The sequence below is a fragment of the Sceloporus occidentalis genome, unplaced genomic scaffold, assembly GCF_023333645.1.
Source record: "Sceloporus occidentalis isolate IW3139 unplaced genomic scaffold, rSceOcc1.0.p SCAF_2, whole genome shotgun sequence".
NCBI lineage: Eukaryota > Metazoa > Chordata > Lepidosauria > Squamata > Phrynosomatidae > Sceloporus > Sceloporus occidentalis.
Window position 1 is genome coordinate 179,244,106 of NW_028316982.1, and position 24,690 is coordinate 179,268,795.

Genomic DNA, 24,690 nt, shown 5'->3' on the forward strand with positions numbered 1-24,690 from the left:
TCTCTGAAATTTGGCTCTGTAGAATTGCTAGCTGTAAATCCACGTAAAGAGGAAATAGAATGTCTGTGGCTCATTTGGAAATTGTAAAGGGTCAATTGGCTTTTTGAGCTCTTCTAAAAATCACTTCCTCATGGTCATAGTAAAGTGAGGATGTGAGGTTACTGCTATGTTGTGTTTCTTTTTCTACTTAATGTTCTGTTCTTTGGAGTATAAAATAAAGATTTCACTAGTTATTTTCCTAGAAAGAACTGAGAACTGAGTGATCTAAGTGCTTTCATGCTGAGAGGCTATCTCAGACCCTGGCACTAGATGCTGGAAAACAAATAATACAATGAAAAGTGCTTATTCGCCTGGAGAATGTAACTAACAACTCCTCAAGCTGAGCCTGAATGTCACATGCTTTCAGAAAAACAGCAGAATGGCAAAGGCAAGACATGCAAAGATATTTATGTACCATGGAGCTCTGTCATGATGCGTTACCTTTCCACATGAATGATGGATATTTGATAGGGGTTATTTCGTTAATGACCATCTATCTATATGCCGTCTGTTGAAGAGCAAGAAAGTTAAATGTAGTGTGAATCCACATAAATAAATACAAATTGTTTAGTGCAGAGGTACATATTATCCTTGGGGAAGTCTGCATTTTTGGTCTCAGCATTAAGTTTTCTTCTACATATTTTAGTTTACTCAGCAGCAGCTGAGTAGGAATAGCTGGTACTTGCCTTAGAACTGGAGGGTACTTGCAGAATGGAAACAAATGGGAGTAAATATACAGAGCTGCATAAATAACAATCTACAAGTGTACTAACAACTCATCCAAATAGTTTGGCATATAAAGCAGTGAACATGCATCAGTAAAGAGGCAGAACCCAAAGGAAACACTAACACATAAGACAAACAGCAGATGCCCAGGACAACTTGGAAAACCCACATAAAGCAGGTCACACTTGGAAGTGAGCCAACAGAGCCACAGGCCAACACCCCGTCAGGTTATGCACTATCCATCCTGCTAGAGTGCACATTCCAGCCTGTGGAGTTTTCCTGGTTGCCTCTCATAATGGAAATATTCAAAAGCAGACTACAGGGTTTTTTTCTTTCTTTTCACTATGGGATGTTCCATATTGCAGGTTATAACCATATTGCAGAGCATGACCCTGCAAGCTCTCGTTCATCTGCAAGTCAAACTAGCTCAGTTTCTCCTTTCCTGACTTTGTGCATGGAAGAAGGAAATCCCTTCCAAATTACTACTGAGACTGTACTTGTTAACCTTGTTTCCTGGGAGAACTTGAACATCTCTGCTGTGACGGATGCATGTCCCCATGTCAGGAACGCATTCATATCCTGGGGAGAAAGCAGGTATAGAGGGCCCATAAGTGGCCTGTCTGTCTGTCTATATTAGAGGGGGAAGATTCAAATGGATCTGCATAATCTCTGCCTGATTAGAGCTGTAAAATTTGGATTATAGGAGCTGGGAAACTTGCATGTCAAGGGGTTATGATATACTGGAAGAGACCTTTGGACCATGCCTGGATCCCTTTCAATACTATACAGTTACAGCACTGCGATTCCACTTTAGCTGACATGATTCCATCTTACTGGAATCCTGAGAGTTCAGTTTAGTGAAGAATATTTAAAATTCTCAGCCATATAGCTCCAGTACTTTCTTAATCTACAGATACTTGGATTCCATAGGATGCCATCATGGACAATGTGAAATCATAGTGCTATAACTGCGTAGTGTGAAAGGGACCCATAAAAGGAACTGTTTTATGCTAGTGCATATCAATAGAGCATACTACAGTACAAAATAGGAGAGCCAGCATGGTGTAATGGTTTGAATGCTAGACTAGGCCCTGGAAGGAAAAGGCAAACATCCCCTGAACAAATCTTGCCTAGAAAACCTTGTGAGAAGGTTCACCTTAGCATCACCGTAAGTCGGAAATGAAGACACACTGCTCTTGTTGCGTGCCTTCATTTCTGACTTACAGGGATGTTAAGGTGAACCTTACACCATGCTGGCTCTCCTGTTTTGTATTGTAGTATCCTCTATTTATATTCTAGCATATCCTGTAATTGCTATGCTTTTTGCAAGCATCATCGTCCAAAACCACAGAGCATTTCGGAATTATTGTAGAAGAATTATGAGTCCCTGTTTGCTTTTGCCTAAGGCTTTCTGCTATAGCAAATTAATGGTGGTAATATCCTGTGCATTTTTCAGTCTTGCCCCCGTCCCCTTTTAAATGAATCAAGGAAGACAATTTGGAAATATGTGGAAATTACAAAGAGGAAAGAGCTCACAGGTACATTTCAGTGACAGTCCCAAGTTTGCAGCGGTAATAAGCCACTTTATGCTATAAAACTAGAAAATAAAAATAGCAGGCTCCAAGGACACTGGCAATATTGGATGTGCCAGGCATTCCGATTTGTCTCTTTTAGTACAGATTACAATGCCAGAACACTACAAACACTCTGTCAGTGGAATATCACTTTCTGTGATGTTGTACTGATGTAGCCATAGCCTAAGGAAATGTTAAACCATGAGGTTGATTCATCCATTTGATTAAGAAGGTGGATTGATCGTGGTAACTACACACCTAAAGGGTAAATCAGTGTGCCTTTTCAGGGAAGCAAAATCCAATTGGTTGATGTTCATTTACAAATGAACACCAGAGTTCAGATAGTGTCTGCTATGCAGTTACATGAAGGACTGTGTGATTCAAATTAATTTCATGTACAGAATTGTATGCACTTGTTGGAGGTGGTGTTTTTACATGATACATTTGAAAAGCTACTGAAATAGATTGGAGAACAGCATTAAATCGCATGTTTGCAGGTAAGTCTTGAGGAGTAGTTGAGAGGTACGCAAAAGCCCCTACTAATAAAAGTGGTCTCCCTCTCATTTGGAAATTACTATAATTTAATTGCTGCCAATATGCTGTTGACGGGACAACATATTGTTCAGAAACATGTCTTTTAAGAAACAAACATGTCTTTTAAGAAGTCAGAAACAAATGCTATTTCAAAGAATAATAGGAAATCTTATAGGAATGGTGAAACTGGGGAGTTTAAATTTATGTACACCCACAACTCATTCTTTTGACTTTGAGGCAGATTGTCATTCCAGATTGATCCCAATTCTATATTTGAATTTGCCCACTATTTGAAAACAGGATAGGAAAGCTTAACCAATGCTATAAAGCCTACATGGTAGAATTGGATGTGGGAAGAGAAGAGACATGGACACAGGCTGACTTACAGCTGGACATTTGGCTCTCTCCACTGGTTTCAAACTACATAAACTAGATTTCCCTCTAGTTCAGTGGTCCCCAAACTGTGTTCTTTAAAGGACTTTGGACTTCAGCTCCCAGAATCCCAGCTTATTGGCCAACATGACTGAGGCTTCTGGGAGCTGAAGTTCAAAATCTCTTAAAGGGCACCGTTTGGGGACCACTGCACTAGTTTATACATGGAGGCCTGCATTTTTAGTGCTCTATACTTTGCAATCAAAAGTACCATAGTACATTTCAGGAAGGATTTTTACCAGTTCATTCTTTGCCACACACCAGTCGCAATCCTGACAGCCAACATAAAAGGGTTGTTCAGGGGGAAACTAACTTGGTTCAGTATACCTCAGAGTACAACAACAACAAAGCACACAATCTTTCCAGCGTCTGGGAGGAGGAAGAGGAGGAGGAGGACATGGCGTTCCCCAGGAGACTGTGCCTCAGGGAAGCTGCTCGGGAGGACTCCAGACGGCTTCCTGTTGGTAATTGTATACCTCTGCAGGAAAGGAAAGCCAGTCTGCATGATGCCACTCATCTGAAAAGTCAGTCCTGCTGAACTCCAGGATACTTGGTTGTTGTTATTGTTGTGTGCCTTCTATTCGTTTCCTGCTTATGGAGACCAGTGGCATATCAGGGTTTGGTGTTACTCGGTGTGGGGGACTTCCAACTGGAAGAGGCAGAGCTTCTGCCCAGAAGGGCTGTGCACCACCCGACCTTGTGTGGCTTAGTTTTCCACTGGATAAACAGGCCACAGCAAGGAGCTGGGCTGGCCGCACATGCCTCTCCGCCCTCCTCGCTGTGTGCTGTCAGATATGGCTTTTGTGCCAGAGAGGGCACGTGTGCCACAGGTTCACCACCACAGCTCTAGTACATCCTTTCTGGGAATAGAGGGAATAATTATGAATGACCTGTGATCCATTGGAGCTTTCCATTCAGAGAGAGAGAGAGAGGGGAGTATTCCCGTATCCCAACATCATATTGCAGCCTCTTAATACCATTCCTGTATTCAGAAGGGTTCCTTGAATCCTCCAGAACATATTTTCAGAAACTGTGTACAAAAGAGGATATGGAAAAATCCCATCACATCCCCAACAAACTCTGTTCATGGATTGTTGGATTCAAGCTAATATATTTAAGACAAGTATACAGTGGGCCCTTCAGATTCCCAGGAGTTCTGTTCTAGGTGTATGTTGGGGGGGGGGGTCACAAATGGGAATAACCCCAGGTGGTTGCATCCCATATCATTAAATGGTGGCAATATGAACATTGATTTGCTGAAGCATGCACACTAACATTGCTGCCATTTAATTATATGGGGCATTAAGTCCAGGATAACTCAAAATTGCAGATCCAGACCCCATGGTTCTGTATGGCCCACTGTAATTGCTTCTGTGCAGAGCTTTTGTGTAATTCACGTGATGTGTATGATTTACCAATTGGGGAAAAATGGGAGGTCCGCCTATTGCAGTATAGTATATGCATAGCAGTATACTGTAATACAAAAAATACAAAAATACAAATACAAAAAAACTGCTTTTGTATATAGCAAGCTGGATTTCCCTGAAGTAATGAAAATATTTTTGTTATTTGAACAAAGAGGGTGAGATGCTCTTTCTTGATTAGACAATGCACGCTTCAGCTGTATTTCCTGGTATTGCTTCTGAAAATACTATGCAAATTTGAGGGATTGTTATGTCCCCAAGGTGCCTGTAGCTATGTAGTACAAAACAACTGTGGATATAATTGCTCACAAATGGAGAACTTGCTATAAAGGAGGAAAGCAATAATGTAACCATGAGTTTCCATCAGAAAAACAAAAGAGGGAAGAGCATAAATAGAATGAAAAAGTCAGCTCCCCCCTCCAAATCATGTTCATTTTGTAGGTTTTAATGATACCCTTTTCAATCCATTAGTGATGATATGATACTCTGACTGGAATGCTATCTGTTTATTGTAGAAAAGACTAAACACAGAGTTGCCAATGTTTGATTGCTTTTGAAAGCAGTGTGCAGTGCAGGGGATCCAGATGAGCTGATGCAGATCACAAGCCAAGATGCCTGAGAGATATGTAAACATAGTAATTCTGTACACTGCCGCTGACCTAAGCTGAATGATTGGACTTAGTCTGATCCATAAAGAAACCAGATCAATTGCAGCCCAATAACTTCATTGGTTTAATGGACAAGACAATTAAACTAAGAGAAAAGGTATGGGTATTACAATGAAAAGACAAAGTTCCTAATGTACCATGTTTTCCTTGCCATTACTGGATGGAACGTTTTAAAGCAAGAGAATAGCAGCATGTGTTATTTCACCCTTGTTGTGTTTTGCATAATGTTAGTACTGGGAAGCTGTGTGTTGCTTTGTTAAATGCAAAACTCTCCATAACAATTTCGATTATACCATATGCTTCAGCACTCCCAATGTACCAGGAGAATCCATATTTTTGGTAGCTAATGTGGGTAAATAATTCCCAGTTTTGCCTATTGGGAAACATGTGTCATTATCTTCAAAACCTGTCAAAATGGGTCCTTGATCTTTTAGCTCCATTTTAAAGTACAACAGTTTAGAAAACAAAAGAATTTTGTTTCAACCTCAAAACCACACATCCTTTTTAGAGATGTGAGGGGCCTTCTTTGAAACTTTTTTTCCATAAGTTATTTTTTTAAAGAAAGATACCAGTTGAAAATAAATGGGGGAAGGGAGGCAACACTACTGCAATTTCACAGCCTTCCTCATTCTAGCGTAATGAGGACTGCAGGCTTAAAGACAGATCCTGTACATGTTTAGTCAGACATAAGCACTGTTCTGTTCAATGGTATCTGGTTGTGTTTGGTAGGCTTGGAGAACAAAAATGGACTTGCTTACTTTAATGGGAACGAACTAGCCGCTCAGTATGAACAAAAAGCAATCAAGAGAAGAGGGACATGGTTAGCATGACAGCCATCTTCCCTAGGACAACTCCTTCCACCTCACTTCAGTGGCATTGTTCTGTCTTCACCTGCTGAAAAGTTGCACTGCTGTTCCATTCTTTCTAACTTTACTGGCTGTATTGCCTCCCAGCCCACAAGGGCTCCCAAGGTGATGAACAAATAACAATCAATTAAAACAATACTGAGATAATTTAAAACACATGTACACACTGAAGTATTCTTTTAAAACTCCTGAAAGCAGCCTAAAAACAATCGAGTACAGCTTTAAAGTAGTTAAAACAGCATTTTCAAACATGGAATGCCATGAAGAATAGCACTGTTTTGGCTGCATGTCACACATTTAAAAAGAGATGGTGCCAGCCTAAATTTCTTGTGTAGGGAGTTTCATAGTTATGGAGCTGCTGCAGGGAAAGCCCCGTTACACACACTCGCCAACCTAACTTCACAAAGTGTTGGGACACACAAGATCTCAAATTTCTTTCAGGCTTGTGTGTGTCTTTCAAATACACACACCACCAAATTGGCCAGTTTTCGTCTGAAAGCTTTAATTAGCCTGGATGAACATGGGCCTGTCATAGACCTAACAGACAAGTGGTCAGTCACATATCTACAAGCAACTTGTCCACATAATCATGTTGAACAACCTGAAACTCATTCATCAAGACTGGACAAGTACAATGGCGCCTGGTTCCAGGAGCACCCCTGTAGATACCAAAATCTTTTGATACTGAAGTCCCATCATATATACAGTAGCATAGTAAAATAATGTCCCTGATATAAAATAGCAAAATCAAGGCTTGCTTTTTGGAATGTATATATTTTTGGCGTTTTTTCATGCTATGGACAGTTGAATCCATGGATAAAGAGGGCCAATTGTAAATGCTCCGCTTGGCTCACTAGACTCTGACCTGAATGTGGAGTCCAAGGTCCAAAACACAGTTCAGAAATAATTCAGTTTGGGATGGTTTAACTGACTTGGCTCAGTGCTAGGAAATCCTGGGAATTGTAGTTTGCTGTGGCACCAGAGAGCTCTGACAGAGAAGGCTAAATGTCTCACAAAACTACCGTTCACAGAATTCCCTAGTATTGATTGAACTAAGGAAGTTAAAGTGGTCTCAAACTGTATTATTTCTGCATTGTGTTTTGGATCAACGTTAGAATGAATCCGAGCAATAGAATCGTAGAGTTGGAAGAGACCGCAAGGGCCATCGAGTCCAACCCCCTGCCATGCATTAAATCTAAATCAAAGCATCCCTGACAGATGGCCATCCAGCCTCTGTTTGAAGACCTCTAAGGAAGGAGACTCCACTACACTCTGAGGGAGTTTGTTCCACTGTTGAACAGCCCTTACTGTCAGGAAGTTCCTCCTGATGTTGAGGTGGAATCTCTTTTCCTGCAGTTTGCATCCATTGTTCCACGTTCTAGTCTCTGGAGCAGCAGAAAACAAGCTTGCTCCTTCCTCAACATGACATCCCTTTTCCTCACAAAATATTTAGCAAATTCATCACAATGAAACACCATTATCGAAATACATTGAAGTTAGACATGAAGTTTTTGTGAAACATACAAAGTATGTCTCTACCACTTAAAAGTAGATGGCTGAAGAAACTCAGTCATAAGTACTGACACAAGATCACTGAAGAGTTTATGTATATGTGTTGGCACTCCCATGTCTTTAAGGACATTCCATAGTCTTTCATGATCTATGCAGTCAAAGGCCTTGCTATAGTCTATAAAGCACATGCTGATCTTCTTTTGGAATTCTTTGGTGCACTCCATTAGCCACCGTATGTTTGCAATGTGGACCCTACTGCCTCTTCCTTTCTTGAATCCTGGTTGGACTTCTGGGATTTCTCTCTCCATATGTGGTTGGAGTCTCTGTTGCAGAATTTTAAATGATTTTGCTTGCATGAGAGATTAGAGCTATGGTCCTATAGTTTTGTATCTCCTTTTTTGTGGATGGGGATGTATATTGATTGTTTCCAATCTGTAGCCCATCATTTTGTTTTCTGTATCTGTTGACATATGTTGGTTAGCACTGATGTTGATTCTGTTAGTGTGGATTGAAGCAATTCAATTAGAATATCATCTGTTCCTGATGATTTATTTTTTCCACTTTCTCTAATTGCAGATTCCATCTCTGTTTTTAGAATGTGGGATTCATCTTCATATGACTCTTTGATCCATATGTCCTTTATTTTGTTATCTCTTTTATATAGCTCTTCTGTGTACTGCATCCAGTGTCTTTTTATTCCTTCCTGATCTTGAATTATGGCCTGGTACAGACCGCCCAAAAAGGGCAGTCTGCCGGTGCCTAGTTTTCCACCGGGGGGGGGGGGGGGGATGCAGCAGACAAACCGTGTGGTTTCCCACCAGCGGAAAAAGAACCCGCAAAAAGCAGGTTCTTTTTGTGGCACGATACTGACGCCGCAATGTGCCAGTGGTGCACTCGTGATGTCAGTATTGTGCCATGACATGCGGACGCTAAGCATCCATCACGTCAAAGTGGCGGTGCCCATCTGTACAGGGTGCTGCCATTTTTACGTACGGAATATGTGCTAAGGTTGTGGGGCGTCTGTAAGTGATGCCCCGAGGCAACACTGGCACATCATCAAGACATGCATCGAGGCCCGTCTGTACTGGGCTAATGTTATTTTTATTGTCATAGAGTGTCCTGGTCCTTGATTTGAATTTCCCTTTGGTTTCCTGGATCTTCTGGAACAGATCTCTTGTTCTTCCTTTTTTGTTATTGTTCTCTATTTCTCTGCATTGATCGTTGTAGCATTTGTCTTTATCTATTCGTACCATTCATTGAATTATAGCATTCATGGTTCTGAGTTTGTTCCTGTCTCCCTTTTGTTTTGCTTCTCTTCCTTGGTTTACTGCTTGTAGCATTATCCATGGTTTCTTCTCTTGTCTGTCTTCATTCTTGTTTTATTATGTCCCTGGCTTTTGACCATAGTTCTTCTAGTTCTTGGTCTATTGTGCTTAGTGATCCAAATCTGTTCCTTATAGTGACAATAAATTTTGTTGAAATATTGTTTAGATCAAATTTTGGTGTGATTACTGGTTTTGTTCTTTTCTTAAGTTTTACTCTTATTTTTGAAATAAGTAATTCGTGGTCTGTGCCACAGTCAGCACCCGGTCTAGTCTTGGACACCAAAATAGTGCTTCTTCATCTTCTGCTTCCAAGTATATAGCATCCTAAGTAAGTAAGTAAGTAAAAAGGCTGAGGAGAAAGAGGTTGGGAAGATAAAGGAAATATAGGAGCTAGATAAGAGATCTCTAGGACTGAAGGTTTCCCATCCTGTGTGTTCAGTCACTTTATCAATATTATACCTTTTACCCAAATACAAGCCAAATTGTATATAACTAAAAACATACAGAAAGTTAAAACCCAAATAGTATTGAAATGTCTATAGAATTAGAAACCATATAAAACATTAATTTAAAAGTGTAGATTAAAAACAGTTTAACACTAAGACAGAAAACCTATTATATGAAACATGCAGTTCCCAACCACTTGTTGGAACAGAAAAATCTTCACCTTCAAAGCAGTTCACACAGTTATCTCAATAATCCCTAAAACAACCCTGTGAGATAGATCATACTGATCTATACTGAAAACTAGAAGTTGAGAGAAGATGTTTTCCTTAAAGTAATTGGAGAAATTTTCAGCAGAGGTAAGATTTCAATTTTGTATTCTTAGTTCATATCTCAGTCTCCTTAGTTATGGTTCTACACTAGATGTTGGTGTAAATTGCCTGTATGACCAACATATCCCAATAGCTTTGTGTAAACAGTTATGATTCCTTTTAAATTCTGGGAATAGAAGGATGGTAAAATAACAAATCTCTGTGCTTAATGTACTCTGACATTTTTGAGGGAAATTTGATCCTCTTGTGAATCAAGCCCAGTATGTCAGCTGCTGTGTTCTTATCTGAATTTCTAAAAGCTCCAGTTGCCTTACAGCTTAATGCCCCATATTGAAATTTATCATACAAAGTCAGCAGCTGTTAAAATTGTTTCTCTTTTGAAGGGGGAAGCCCTTATTGCACGTGTAGTTGTAATAAATAAATGCATAAATAATATGAACGATCTAGAGCTGAACTTTGGTGGCTTTGCCTGTTACATTTTTTTTTGGTCTGCATTCTGAGTTTGGAATGGACTGTTTCAAAGTCAATGTGCTTGTGCCCTATTGGTGATGAAATGGTGCCCTGTGGAGCCACTTAGATGTTAACATACATTCCCCACGTGGCCTGGCAGCTGCATCCACATTGCTTGGCCCATTTTACATTGCTTCTGCAAAGAAGAAATCACATGACTGAAGAAAATGACATGACTCTTTGCTATGGCAGTGCTGAACCTGTCATGTTGTAAACAATGATTTATTGCATGATAAAATTCAGATAGAAACAGATGCAGAAACACTATTAAAGCACACAGATGCAAAGAAAGGGTGGTTACCAAACTAGTTAAAAATTCTGCCATCACCAGCCCAGTTTAAATGTTAATGCCCCATCTGTGGAAAAATAAAAATAAAACTAAGAAAGATGGGGCCAACCTAGCCTCTCTTGGTAAGGGATTCCAGAACCTGGAACCAACCACTGAAAACGCTATCTCTTGTTTCCCCACCAAATGTACATCTGATGAAGGTGAGACAGAGAGACAGGCTTCCTCTTAAAATCCATACAGGCTTGTTATAGGATGGAGGTTCTTATCTCAAAATCCTTTGGGAGGCTTGTATGTATGACTCAGGCTTTCTCCTTGTGCTCTTTAATTTAAATTTTAAAATTATTCTAAATTTTAGGTAGACCATCCTGAGATCTTGTGATACGAATATTTTAAAGAAATAAGTAGATGCATCATACACTGGCTAAACAGTTGTGGAAAACCAATGGCCCATAGTATATATGAGGCATCAATTGACCTGTTGACTTATGGCAAACCTATGAAATTCATAAGGTTTTCTTAGGCAAAGAATATTCAGAGGTGATTTAAAAAAACCTTTTATACGTTTTTAAATCAGGCTTATGGTGTTTTATAGTGTTTTAGTGGGGTATTTTTAAAATTTGTCATGAACTTTTTGTAAATGTTTTAACGTGTTATGAAAGCCATCTTGGAGAAAGGTGGTGTATTAAATAAATAAAGTAGTGGTAAAGTAAGTGGCCGGTACCCTTCTCTAAAATATATCTTACCACATGCAAAATACAACTCTAATTTCCCGAACAACCAAATATTTATGCAGATTTTCCTAGAAAGTATAGTGTGCCCTTGGTAACCACTGGGGTTTGGTTCCAGGATTACCCATGGATGCTTGAGGCCCAAGGATGCTTGAGACCCATTATATACAATGGTACAGTAAAATGGAGTCCATTATACAAAACAGCAAAATCAATGTTTGCTTTTGGAATTTCTGTATTCCAAAATATTCTTTATGAATATTTTCAAACTGTGTTTGGTTGAATCTGTGGATATGGAGGGCTCACTACATAACATGGCTGTTTGTTGCTGCTATGTTTTGTATCCAATGCTATTTAATATTTACATGAAGCCACTGGGTGAGATCATTTGGAGACATGGGCAGGGTGTTATCAGTACGCTTATGACACCCAGATATATTTTTCCATGTCTTCAAGTGGTAATGGACTGGATGAGGAAAAACAGACTAAAACTGAATCCAGATAAGATGGAGGTACTTGCTGTTGGGAATCCTAATCCAAGTATGGAGATATGTTCACCGGTCCTGGATGGGGTCACACTTCCCCCAAAGGACTGTGTCCACAGCCTGGGTGTGCTCTTGGACTCGTCGCTTCAGTTGTCAGCCTAGATAGATGCGATGGCCAGGAACCTGTTATTAGCTTTGGCTGATATGCTAGCTGTGACCCTTCCTGGAGCCAGGGGACCTAGAAACAGTGGTACATGTGCTGGTAACCTCTCAACTTGACTTTTGTAATGCGCTCTACATGGGGCTACCCTTGTACCTAATTCGGAAACTTCAATTGATTCAAAATATGGCAGCCGGACTAGTCACCGGAAGATCTTATTGCAAACACATAACACCAATCTTGAAATCTTTGCATTGGCTGCCAATCAGTTTCTGGGCACAGTATAAGATGTTGGTAATAACCTTTAAAACCCTGCATGACTTAGGCCTAGCTTATTTGCAGAAGAGCCTTCCTCCATACAATCCACCCGGCACACTTAGGTCCTATGGAAAAAAGCTACTGCAGCAAAGGAAGACTAGGCTGGCTGCAGTTTCCCAGAGGACCTTCTCATCTGCTGTTAGTTATGTATGTTTTATATTTGTTATTGATGTATTTTATTATTGTAACCCACCTTGATCCTTTTGGGAGAGGTGGGCTATAAATAAATTTTATTATTATTATTATTATTATTATTATTATTATTATTATGTTGTGGTGCTGTTTTGATGAAAACATAGGACTGGAGGGGAAGAAAGGTTACTCTTTTTATTTTGAATTAACTTATCTGTGGCAGTTTAGATTTGTTAATGGTTTCAGGTTATGATGGAATGTTTAAATTGCACAATGTTTGAGGAGGAGGAGGAAGATGATCTAGCTTGATGACAGGCATCCACAAATCCACTCACCTGTTTGCCAAGGACAAGTGGTCCATCTTTCTGGAGAAAAAATCTAAAGCATGATATAGGCGTGGGACAGACTGTCCAAAAAGGACGGTCTCCCGGTGGCCAGCTTTGGTCCATGGGGAAGCCGCAGCCTCCAGACCACAGGACTTCCCCACGGACCAAAAAGAACCCACAAAAAGCAGGTTCTTCTTGTGGTGCCATTATGATGCCGCAGTGTGCTAATGGTGCACTCGCAATGTCACAATAGCACCGCGAGTGTGGATGCTAGACGTCCGTCACGTAATGATGACGGCATCCATCTGTACAAGGCACTGCCATTTTGACGCCCTTGTCATGTGTGAGGGCCGAGGGGCACCTAGAAGTACCACCCCTCGCACGTGACGAGAGCACCCTGTCGCACCCATCTGGACCGGGCCATCATTCCCTGTTGTGGATGTCTCATTTCCATAAGAAGCAGCAGAACATTAGCAAAAAGCATGTGGTTTTTTTGTTTGTTTGTTTATGTGTTTTGCCTTCTAATCATTAGGATAAACCTCTGTTGTTTCTTACTTTTGGCTGGATCTGCTCTGCAGAAATACTCTACTTTGATATCACGTTAACTGCCATAGCCCTGTAGAATTCTGGGAATTGTAGTTTGTTGCAGTACAAGAGTGCTCTGATGAGAAGGCTAAATGTCTCTCTAAACTACAGTTTCCAAAATTACATAGCATTAAGCCATAGCAGTTGAAGAGGTGTCAAACTGGATTATTTCTGCATTACAGATGCAGCCTTCGTATGCTTGCACAATTGAGAGCGGGTCTTGTTTTTCAGTTCTTACAAGGCCTATGCGCATGCCAGAGGAGTTAGTGGAATTCATCATTGGCATTCATGAATAAAGATTAACTACCAATGAAGGATAATAGTTGTGTGCCCCATCTTTGACAATAGCCTACCTTCTCTATGCATTTCAGAGCATTCTAGATGGATACATTACCCTAGAATATCAAACCCTACTTCAATTTCTTTTTGGAGGTCAAATGTTCCTTAATCACATTTTGAGATTTGTTACTCATATCTTCAAATACAAACACAGTCAGCTTGTGATAATAATTTTAAAAATCCTAGCTCTGTGGACTCTCTGTGGATACCAAAATAGATGTATACTCAAGTCCAATTAAATACAATGACATAGTAAAATGGTTTCCATATATAAAGTGGCAAAATTAAGGTTTGCTTTTGGGAATTTATGTAGATTTTAAAATATTTTCAAACCATGGTTGCTTGAATCTGTTGATAAAAAATCCGTGGATACAACAGTCTGATTGTATCTCTGAATCATAATCGTGTCTTATGTTATACTGAATGTGAATTGAACCTTGAGTTAAAACATCATAATAAAAATAGATCCATTCATCAGCTTATCAGGAGTAAGTGCTTCAGCTCTTTCAATCTCAGCATCCATTAATAATTAATAAGCTGCAATAGTCCTTACTGTTGTTTGTGCTCCATTTTAGACTCTGCGACATATTATTATGGTTGAAGTTCAGTTCAACAAAAATACGCATCTTCTCTTGAAGACTGATTTCTAAACCCAGAATATTGGAAAGTGGCAAAAGTAAATCACTTTAAAAAAAAAAGAAATTGGAGTTAGGAAGAGGTGTAGGAAATGACTAGCCATTTGGCTTTATGCCTTTGGGGATAAGTTAAGAGAAATAAATATTACATATAAAAGTATAGCTTTAAAATGTACACAAGGATGCATCTTACTGAATAAGAATAAACATGGCTACTGTAAATGTTAATCTTATGTCTAGCATTTGTGAGTTCTTTGAGAGTGTTGACAAAAATTTAAGCAGGGAGTGAGCTGGCAGACTTTATTTACTTATTTTGATATTCAGAAAACTTGTGACAGGGTCTGTTAATAGTGAGTGTTGAGCAAATTTAGTCATCATGAAATAATAAGAGAGATCATCTTCTGGATCACACTGTGACGATGTCAACTAGCTTGAACTTGAGTTTTCAAATAGACTTGAATCATGGGACATTTAGGTCAGTTCAAGTAGTGGATTTAGTCCTGTTAAAAGGAAGCATAAGTCTTCCTACGCTCATATTTTTATTATTGCAGCTGTACTGTGCTTTGTAAGATGAATGAAATCACAGAAATTGCCTTCTAAATTGCCAGTTCACTTTGTAGTGCTCTCCAGATAAAGCATAAGTTTATTTGTTGATCTACATCTCCCAGCATTCCTCATCATTAACTATGCTGGCTGATAGTAGTTGCAGTCCAACAGTTTCTGGAGAATGGGAAGTTGAAGGCTTTACTACCGGCATCTGTAGGTTTTTGTGCGCTTTTGGGGCTATGAGGCTGTATTCTAGAAGAGTTTATTCCTGATGTTTCACCAGCAGTTGTGGCATCTTCAGGGAATGCCGTCATGTAAGAGAGTGGGATATATATATACACATACATACACACACACTGTTGGTTGAGAGGAAGCGATTTGCATGTTAATCTGTTGTTGAATGGCAAGGTCCCAGGGTGTCTATTTAATTTATGGTCCATTGTCTGCTGGGAACCCCCCTCACCCTGGGTGGTTTTCATTTGCATTTGCTGGGTCTTGATTTTGCTGTTTTTCAGGACTGGTAGCCAAACCTTGGGCTGGAACAGAACTGCAGTAAGCACTGGCTTGGGGGAGGCATGGCATTCAGATGACACATGGCTCGACACTGCCCCCAAGACAGCATCATATTGCCTGCCCGCCCGCCCTGATGGGGGGCAGCATTGCAGCACTCCCTCAGCATGAAGGAGATCCTGATGATATGAACATTTTAATTGGCTGCAAAGATGCCTGAATTAGTTGACTCTTGGCTATGGAGCACTGGTTTCTTGATGGCGCCAAGCAAAACTAGGAAAATGACACATCAGGACTTTAATTCTAGAGAACTGACCAGGGTTTCTCTTAGGCTTGAAACAGTTATGTTCCTGAGACTGATGAAGAAGTGCCTATCTCAGGTTTGATGGCCTGGCCTTAAGTCTCCATTTGCTTGTAACATCTCTTGGAGAGATTGACAACACAGTGGTTCCGCTTTACTGGTAGAAAACGTTTACTATCAAATGTGTGTTTTGGTAGTTCTTTCCAGTAGTACTTCATGGCAGCCATGTCAGTTGGGTGATGAATTTGGTCCAAATTTTAATAATAATAATAGTAGTAGTAGTAGTAGTAGTATCCCGCCCCTCTACGCGATGCAATCTGGGCGGCTTACAAGAGGCCCTATCTGAAGTGCTAAACCCTATCCCAAAAATAGCATCTTGAATAGCAACTTTAAAGTTTAGCTTAAAATCCAGGTTAAAGTTCAGCTTCACTGTTTCACTAACATGGGAACTACCAGCTCTCACTGCTTCCTACAGGCTGTTTTTGGTTTATGGATGAAATCTTCTTTTGTAAATACTGCCCTCCCAAGAAATAAAGATTGTATCAAAACCTTATCTGTGAGAAAAATGATTTTATGTGAAACTATAAATAATACAAACTTCCACAGCAGAAAAATATGTTTTATAGGCAATTTGCAGGAACATATTCCTAACATGAAGTTTTGCTAATGCATTTGATTATACTGGGAATATGAATGAAATCAAAGCATAGTGAATCAAAGGGAAAAAATAATAACTTGCAGTGACTCTAGTGTTTTCGTTTGTTAAAAAAATCCTACATATGGAGACCATCAGAGAGCCAAGCTGTGCAAGAATAAAAACATTTGTGCAAAGTCTAGAAAGCTTTTTTCCGGGGTGCTTGTTTTACCATAAGGATTTCTTGGGTTTCTTGAAATAATTAGTGTGCATTAAGGAAGAAATTATTTCGGAAGGGTGTTTGTATTTCTAAAAGGGTTGTCTACCTGGTGAGATATGTTGGGAAGGAGGAAGGGTGGTATATATTTTGTTTGTTTGTTGCCTGCTTTGTTTACTTGTTGTAAATGACGCAATTGTAATAAGCATTAACGGCAAGCTGGCATTTTGACTACAGCAGTATTAATGGAACAGGGCCCCTATTACCGATGATTCAGTCATCTGTCAGTCTGATAAATGGATTAGTGTAAGAGGTATTCCAGTGGGGAAATGTAGCCCATAGGGCTTCCAGCTAATTATATTTAAGTTGTTTAGTACTGCTGGGAAGCAGCATCCAGGCAATTGCTGAAAGCTTTGATGCAACGTGCCCCATTAGAGTTTGCGTTCAGAAACTCATTATCCTTTCAGGCTTGTACTGGATATTCTAGGAAGCTGACATGAAATGGAGAGCAGCAATAAATAGCCAAGAAGACATTTTAATTCAGCTTCCATCCATTTCCTGATTCAGCAAATTTTGGTCCAGGCGATTTGTATGCGTTCAAAATATAATTATGCTTTCACTTGATTTGTTATCTCCACAAATCTTTTTACACTTTATCATGCGTCCAGACAAAAATATGATCTGATCTTTCTAAATCAAGACTGAAAGTGGGAGAAGGCTGTGTATTCCCGCTATTCCAAGGATCTCAGGTGGCCCTAAGAGCATAAAGTGCCTTTTTAAAGTTATTGGCTTCTGATACCTTGATTGCAATTGCCTCCTAAGTGCCTGGCCTTGGAACCATTATCTAAGCTTTATGACTTCAGAGCTGCACTGACAATATACAGTACTATGCTTCATGTAGGATTGTCTTTTCAAATCATTCAAAATTTACAGCTGCTTCTGGAAGCAAGGGTAGCTGCAAATAACATATTATACTAGCTATCATATGACCTATGTTTGCTGCTTGTTTGTTTCAAAGTGCAATTTTCTTTATATACACTTCTTGATCAGTTTGATCATATGGTCATGCCTGAGTCTTACAATCTTCAGGGGAAGGCTTTCTGTCTGTTACATCACTCTCACAGGCTCATCTGGTGAAGAAGACACAGGAGACAACTTCTTGGGGGCTGGTCCTCTAGGCCAAAGGAAACTTGGTTGACCCACTCTCTGCTCTCTTTTAGCCAGCAAGCAAAGACCCTTTTTAAAATTTAATCAGTCCTTTAGCTTTTGGCTGCTATAGAACACTTTTTAATGTGGGTGTACTTTTTAAAACCATGCTTTGAGTGCATTTTTAACTGTTCTAGATTAATATTTTAATTTTATTGTTTGATTAACATTTTTTTAAAAAATTGGATTATATATTGGTTTAGGTATATTCTCTTTTAATGTTTATTGTTAAGTGTCTAAAGTCTCCTATTGGGAGAAAAGCAGGATATAAATCTAATAAATAAATAATCAAATATGTAAGTTAAATAACATATAGACATTTCCCTCACATACACACACAATTTTTCTTTTTTTATAGCATCCCCCTTTTTAAGTGATTTTGAAACTTATTTAACTAGGTTGTTGTTGTTTTTAATGTGATGCTGTTTCCTGATTGTCTGCCAAACACCAGTGGGAAGGTAGAAAGACAGAAATGAAATTCTTAGCTGTGAATTTTGTGTTACTCTGGCACAAGGTGGCTGTGAAATAGTTGCCTTTGTTGTCCAGCCTGCCTAGAGATTCACACTTTCCAGTCACAGAGCAAAGGCACATGCAGTCAGTATAGGAAGGTGTGTATGTAAGAAAAGATGGGCTAAATACCATAAAAACACCAGCTCCTGTCTGGTCTTGGAAGCTAAGCAGGGTTAGAACTGGTTAGTAATTAGATGGGATACCACTAATGAAATATAGCCAGGTGCTGTAGGCAATATTTCAGAGGAAGGAACTGGCAAGCCTACCTCTGAGGATTCCTTGCCTAAGAAAAGCTTATGGCATTCATAGAGTTGTCATAAGCCGAAGGCACACACACACATGTGTGTGTCAGAAATAATTTTCTTCTCCTTTTCATATATTCTCCCTTTTCTGATTTTTGTGTGTTCCCTATTGAGTCTTTGCTTCTTTGCTATCCTCTATGCACAAAGGCTAAGTATCTCAGTGGCAGAGCCCAAGCTTTCCATCCACAAAACTTATGAGAACCTTCTAGCAGGGCTGGGAAGGACTCCTTTCTGAGACTCAGAGAGTTATTCCTGGGCACTGTGGGCAGTACTGCAGTAGCTGGACCAAGAGTTGAATTGATATAAGAGCGGGTCCTGTGTTCCCTCTGCTTTCTTCTTGTAGCTTCTCCTGCCATCTGTTTGCCACCTTAATGAAATTCATTACAACTATAAAGCTGTATTGTGTGGTTCGCATGAAAACATCTGCTCTAGTCCTTACGCTTCCTACTGCCTCCTGGGAAGGGCAAAACTGTGTCCCTGTCCTTTCCTTCATTATGTATATCCTATCTTTTTCCTCATCATGGAGTTCAAAGCAGTATACATGGGGCCACCAACAGGTCATTATCCTAATACTGAACAGACTCAGGGCTATGTAGCTTCAGTTCCTAAATTCTTAGAACCCCAGTCCAACCTAATCCTATAGCTGCAAGGCTCAAGTAGAGATTATTCTGAGCTGTACCACATGATTGTCTTTTAATGGGAAAACCCTGAGAATTGCACATAGAATATTTGCACAGGAAATATGTTTGTGTTGCCTTAGATTCCAGAAAAGGTGATGAAGACATGTGTTTCTAGGGAAGGTATTTCCTGGGCTTCTCAACATTTTCCACAGTAGAGCCATTCTCCAGCAGCTTCTTCACCACCAATATAACATAAAAAGAAGGCTGAAGGGCCCCAATTTAGTTCAGTACTTGTTTCCAAGTGTTCACACAATGACCAGCACAGCTAGAGTACCACATTGATGGAGGACCTCTTAGTAGGAGAACCCTTGAATGTGCAAACTTAGTTTGATTCCACTTAATTAGGAAAGTGTTACTGGTGGTTAGTTGAAAACTAGTGTAGAGGGCAGGCATTTTATTATCCCTTCAGTGCAAATTTGATCTGACTGAGGATGGCATCCTCTTATCCTAGATTTCTCCACTGTCGACTGTAAAGATCTCCATGGTAACTCAAACCCCCAGCCTCTTCTCAGCAGCCTGCAAGAAGCAGTTTTCAACAGCTCAGAGGTCTCACGGCCAGGTAAGCTGAACCATTCAGGAACAGGACTTTTCATTGCACAATTTTCAAATCTGTGATATTACATAATAAAGGGAACATAGAAGTTGGATGGGAGCTCTAATTCTTAACCTGCACATGCTAAAGTATAACAGTAGCCATATCTGAGAGGATTAGGAAAACAGAGGACACCAGTGAGTAACACTGTAATTTTCCTTAAATATCAGTACAAATTCAGCTGAAAAATTAAAATGCTAGGATAACCTGCATCAGTAAAAGTTCAACTATTACATCTACTGCCATTTGGCAGGTGATAGATACTTCTTGTAATAACCGTTCTTTGATGCACATGCCCCTTTACCTTTCTTCTCCTCTCATATGGCTGAGTTTGGAAGTGTTTGCTTCTCTTTTTGCTTAATGTGGCTTACAGTTTTGTCAGAACTGGCAGCCTGTGGATCATACTAACTATGGTTTGTTTGAAACAAGCCAATTTCAATCCTCCTCTAAGAAAGCCCAATAAAAGTATCTATAAATTTGGTAACAACTCCAGAGTAGGCATTAATAAGCTTTATTGTGTGCCTTCAAGTCATTTCCAACTTACAGCAACCCTAAGGTGAACCTATCATGGGATTTTCTTGGCAAGATTTTTTCAGAGGAGATTTATCATTGCCATCCTCTGAAGCTGAGAGAATGTGCCTTGGCCAAGGTCACCTGGTGGGTTTACATGGCTGAACCAGGATTCAAACCTTGATCTCCAGAGTCATAGTCCAGTGCTCAAACCAGATTGTTAAAAATCACACCTAGTATTGCAGAATGTAGGTGTTGTTAAACATAACTAAAAATAAACTTAATCGCATGGAAACAGTGTAGGGATTTAATTCCTTAGGCACGGGTATGGAAATATTCATGCATTAAAATATTTTTGTCCTGCACTTCTACAGAAGTATTGCTATTCCAGAACATTGACATATGATTAAAACAATTAAAAATGAAATCTGTCAATCAAATTAAAATATACAGACAGAAAATACATATCTTTGCTGCCTGGTCCTCAAAACTTATTTTATTCTAAGGCGTTTTGTTTCAAAATGTTCTAGACCACATGTTATCTGTAAACTGGTAGCTTCAAGGTGCCAAGTACACCTGCAAGAGAGACCTAGCAGGTACTGACTTTTCTGGATTGTCTCCTCAGTGACAGAATGGAGGATAAAGGACTTCCCTTTCCAACTGAGTGTTTTATTCAAGCAGCTTGAGCTGTAGCATATCTGGTTGTGTTCCTAACCCTGACTTCTGAATGGTTCTCCAGTCCTACTCTCTGGTTTGCCCCATATTTTGATTGCTCCTGGACCTTTCCTGACAATATACACACTACTGTCAATGATCCAGTCTTCACCTATCAGTAGGTGGCAAACTATAACCTGTTTTGAATGAGCCCTGGTGGCGCAGTGGTTAAATGACTGTACTACAGCCATTCACTCAAAACCATAAGGTTGCGAGTTCAATACTAGCGAAAAGGCTTCAAGCTCGACTCAGGCTTGCATCCTACAAGGATGCTAAAATGAGTACCCAGATTGTTGGGGGCACTTAGCTTACAGTTGTAATCTGCTTAGACACTGTTAGTTCAGTATGAAGCGGTATATAAACAAAGATGTTTTTTTAATACCAAACAGTATTGTATTTGCTATTGTCATGAAAATCACACGATTCCCCTTTAGTTAGATTACTCAATGCATTAGATGGGTTATGTAATTCTGTAGAGGCATTTGATAGTATCTCATAAGGCAAAACAGTGACAGTATATTTGTGTGTGCGCGCACCTAGATATGTTTATATTTCTAAAAACATTTGAGCAAGTACTGCTGATTCATTGATTTATAATGCATATATTTCTTTTTGGTATTGCAGTCTATCAGATATTTCAAAACTGTTAAAAATTCATAAGGATGTCATTCAACAAAATAAAGCTCTAAAGCAGTTACTGTAATTATAAATTATGACAGAGAAAAAAGCATCTGCAGGTTAAAAAAATTACAACAGCGGATGTAGTGAAAAATCACAGATTAGTAGCAAACAAGAATAAGAGAGCAAATCATAAACTAATAATTTAAAACTTTGATGATGAAGATTTAATCAGTAAATGGAAAATAATGGTAGAAAATATTAGGTGAATACCTCACTTAGCAGGAAAAGGTGTTCCATCAATTGGCAAAGACTATTTTCTCTCTAGTTGCTGTTTGCCTCTCTGTTGAAGGTTACAGTATCCAGGAAGAGGCCTAAGCTTTGGGGCTTGTGAAAATTACAACTGTGAAATATCACCCTTGAACAGGATATTTTAAAACTATGATTAAATCAACAAAAAAGGGTTGCTTTGAGGATATTTCTTGGTTTTAACTCTATGGTTTTGACATTTATTTTACAGCAAATTAGCTTTACTGTTGTGGCTTAGTAGCCCTCTTACGACATTAAGAATAGACTGTTGTACAGTTATCTCCAGGTAGATTCTCATTTATATGTCTTCTGTATATAATTTTGATGATGGTACTTGGGCAGTTCGGTGTTTCTGAAGCTATTAGTAAAAATCCGTTCTCCTGACTTCTGTAAAAGCTAAATTGGCTGGAGCTGTAAAGAATGTTCCTTGCGAGATTGTAACTGGCAGATTGGCTTTGACAGGCTCTGTCTGACAGAAGGCCTCCACCCTGAATTGTTTAATGATCATCCAGAGTTGCATAAAGATCATAAAGCTCCTGAAACCATAGAGTTTTTGGTATAGTTTGTTAAAAAGGTCCCAGTGTTTGACATTTTCTTTACAAAGAATTTTCTTTCAGTTTAGCTTCAGCAGTGTAAGGCTGGTGGCGGGACAGTGTAATGAAATCATAACTTCTCTGGTATCACAGTAGATAACCTGATACCTAAATAAATTTTCCAGTCAGTTTTAAACTTAATAATCCAATGCTGTATAGTGCTTAAATTACCAGAGTTACATATGATAGGTAAACTTGAACAGTCACAAAACCAGAGAAACAAAAGGAAGAATAATGTAGACTGTAGGTTACGATATCTTCTCTGCATATATATAACTAACTGTATGAAAAGTACTATCAGATATGTATCAGAAACGTCTACAATAAATAGGTTTACGTACTGGTAAATAGTATCATGTAGACACAAACTCTTCTTAGTGAAACAACTCTAGGTATAGATAAACCCATTGTATATAGTTCAGAAAACAATGTATGAATGAATTTGAAAGAATTAGTAAGACAGTGCAATAGAATGAGGAACCAACAGTGTTTATTTTTAGTTTTTTTTTGTGAGTTTTTGGGTCTATGTGGCCATGTTCTAGAAGAGTTCCTTCCTGACGTTTCGCCAGCATCTGTGGCTATGGGCATCTTCAGAGAATGCTTGCCTGGAAAAAGTTGTGTGTGTGTGTGTGTGTGTGCGCGCACACACACACACACACACAACTTTTTCCAGGCAAGCATTCTCTGAAGATGCCCATAGGCTAATGCAAAAGAGGATTAGTGTCTGCTAATTGGTGATCATTATCTGCTGGGAAAGCCCCTGACTCTGAGTGGTTTCCCATTTGCATTTGCTGAGTCCATATGCAGCGCGCAACGATGCCATCATGCGCACGCCATGTCCAAATGGACCATGCGAGCCTGATGGTATCGCGCCTCTGAGGGGCGCTTAGGACGCCCTATTTGCAGCACAAGAAGGAGCTCTGAAATGGACCTCCTTCTGGGAGGGCGCCTCTTTCCCACAGCAACTAGATTGCTGTGGGAACGAAGCCAGGGAGAAAGGGGCCGAGTGGCCCCTTTCTCCTCTGGCTGTGCCTGTCGACACCCCTTTCCAGGCCACAGAGAAGTGGCGTTTTGCTGCTTCTCAGTGGCTTGGAAAAGTGGCGGATTGGGGCCTCTGGGGCTGCCAGTGTGGCTGCCCTGGCCCCAATCCACCGTGGGAAGGGGCAGATGCGGACCGCCCCTTTTCCGCAGTATGTACCAGGCCAAAGTCTACATATCTTGCCTTGTTCTTGCAACCTTTCTGTGGCACCCATCTTTTGGAATGCTTAATCCTGGTGGGTACTTTGACTGAGGAGCTCATATCCTTCTTCCTAAGCACCTCATTTTGCACATCCTTATTTTAAATTTATATATTTCATCTGATTTTTAGAACATTCAATCTGAGATTCATTGACATAGAATATATCATAATTTGCTATTTTCCTTCTCTCTTTTCATAATTATATTTTAATATTCTAGAGAAATGTGGGCCTAAATCCAATTGCTAATCCCAATTAAAGTACCATGCAGGGCCTTAATTTGTTCTGCTGCAAATGTGCAACTGTCACCCATTTTACTTAGGGATTATATAATCCCCAATGGATCAGAGCACTCCGTGGGGATACATCTGGCAAACATGATCTTTCTTGTATTCTGAGGGAAATGCATGGGAGACCCTACTAGCAGCATTGCTACTAGCAGCACACCCTGTTGTCTCAGAGGAGCACACTGTCCCACCACTGTGGAAGGATAGTGCCATGATGACATGATTCACATTATATAAAGCTATTTTACTGGGAACTATTCAGTCTTGAGTTGTGCTGGGATTGGAAGTAATGCTGCAGGGTAACCTGGGTGGGTCTCCCCCCTTCACTTGGAAGTTCAGTTCAGAGATCAATGCCTCTGATTATCTAGTTCTTGATCCCTTTGCCGAGAGCATGTCTGCCACCCACAGTGCTAATTAACAGGTGACACGGATAGGTTTAAAGGCAATGAGGACAGCTGCATCAGTGGCTGCCCTTACTCTGCATCTGTCAAAAAGGACACACAATATTCCTCCAGGCAGATTGAGAGTATGGAGCACACC

At 39.8% G+C, this 24,690-nt stretch overlaps 1 protein-coding gene across 8 annotated transcripts in view; it reads left to right on the top strand.

Moving 5' to 3' along the window:
- The window catches only part of LOC149319382 (F-box-like/WD repeat-containing protein TBL1X), a 174,047-nt gene that overhangs the window by 93,609 nt on the left and 55,748 nt on the right, over positions 1 to 24,690 (top strand). For 7 of the 8 annotated variants that reach the window (XR_016280178.1, XM_089511587.1, XM_089511586.1 and 4 more), the window contains one exon: positions 19,741 to 19,848. The exons of the other annotated variant lie outside the window; for it this stretch is intronic. The gene's annotated coding sequence lies outside the window, so the exon portion shown is untranslated. The remainder of the gene's footprint in view (positions 1 to 19,740; positions 19,849 to 24,690) is intronic. 8 annotated transcript variants of the gene reach the window in all.